At 32.1% G+C, this 1,361-nt stretch overlaps 1 long non-coding RNA gene across 1 annotated transcript; it reads left to right on the plus strand.

Annotated features, from left to right (window-relative positions):
• Positions 1 to 714, plus strand: LOC127088155 (uncharacterized). Its single transcript, XR_007790132.1, has 3 exons — positions 1 to 111; positions 521 to 578; positions 688 to 714. It is a non-coding gene; the product is annotated as an uncharacterized LOC127088155 (long non-coding RNA).
• Positions 715 to 1,361: the final 647 nt, after the last annotated feature.

Consider the following 1,361-nt stretch of genomic DNA (forward strand, 5'->3'; position numbering starts at 1 on the left):
TTTTCGAATTGATGCAGATACTTGTGTCCTGAACCCTATCCGGAGGAGAATTTGGAGTTTCTTAAATCACAGAATATTCGTCTATTTCAATTTGGAATTGAGGGGAAAACGGTAATTTTTTATATTCGTATTCATCATATATGTGTTCAAATGTGTTTAATCATGTTATTTCAATGTATGATGTTTTGAATTGGGTTTTGATTGTTGTTAAAAAGTCTGTGATTGTTTGAATCATTCTGAATTTTGTTAATGAAATTTCATTGAAATCATGAAATGTATGTGTATTACTCAAAGTTTGAATTTTTTCTGTGATTGTGTTATTTTTGCAGATTATTAGATTAGGGTTTTAGGTTTAATTGTATAATTAGGGGGAAAAGGGGGTTTGGGGTTTATCATAAATATGGGTTGGTGTTAGCTGCTAATAATCATGAAATTTGACCTATGTGGATTGGTGATTCATTTTTGGTTTTATCTCTCTTTTTTTATTTTAGAGTTAATAAATCTTTGTATTTTTCTGCAGGAAGTTTCTTTACCTATTCTCAGTGATTCTATTATGGAGGCTTTGAAAATTTTACTTGGTATTTGAAGCAAGCTTATTCAACTTTGAAATGCAGATTTTTTGTATATCTTTGTTGGTGTTTCTCTTGTTTGTTAGATATCTAATTCCTTAATTTTGTCTGGTTTCAGATGTGAGAAATCACCCTGTTTTGATTCTGAATTTCAAACGAGGAAAGGTATAAGATTGATCACTTGCAAGTTTATCTTCTCAATTCTGAATTTCTGTTTTGAATTCCTAATTGTTTGTTCTAATGATGATTTTTCTTTTGTAATGCAGCATAGAACAGGTTGTGTAGTTGGTTGCTTCAGAAAGATGCAAAACTGGTGTCTGTCTTCTGTGTTTGAGGAGTACCAACGCTATGTTGATGCTAAATCCAGGACAACGGATTTAACATTTATAGAGATGTTTGACATCATAAATCTTAGGCAGTGCCTCTACAGCATCATCTACCAGTATCAAGGTGCTTCAAAGAAGCGCAGATTGATGTATCAAGGCGAGACTACGCAGAAGCCACCCCGTTTGACATCGTTTTAGCTGCTGCACTGGCTATCAACTCCATTTTTGGATTTGGTAGAGAACTCATACTTCAAAGTAATTTTTTGGAGTCTTTGAACATATATCCTTAGGGTTTTTAAAGATCTTTTGAGTACTGCTATTGACATGCATATTCTCAGAGATGCTTTTGCTACTTAGTTTTATTCATAGTTAACAATAAAGAACTAAAAAAACATACATCTCAGAGATGCTTTTGCTACTTAGTTTTATTTCTTTTTAAGTTATGAATTGGTTGTATATTTAGAAT

Source organism: Lathyrus oleraceus, chromosome 5 (genome assembly GCF_024323335.1).
Source record: "Lathyrus oleraceus cultivar Zhongwan6 chromosome 5, CAAS_Psat_ZW6_1.0, whole genome shotgun sequence".
NCBI lineage: Eukaryota > Viridiplantae > Streptophyta > Magnoliopsida > Fabales > Fabaceae > Lathyrus > Lathyrus oleraceus.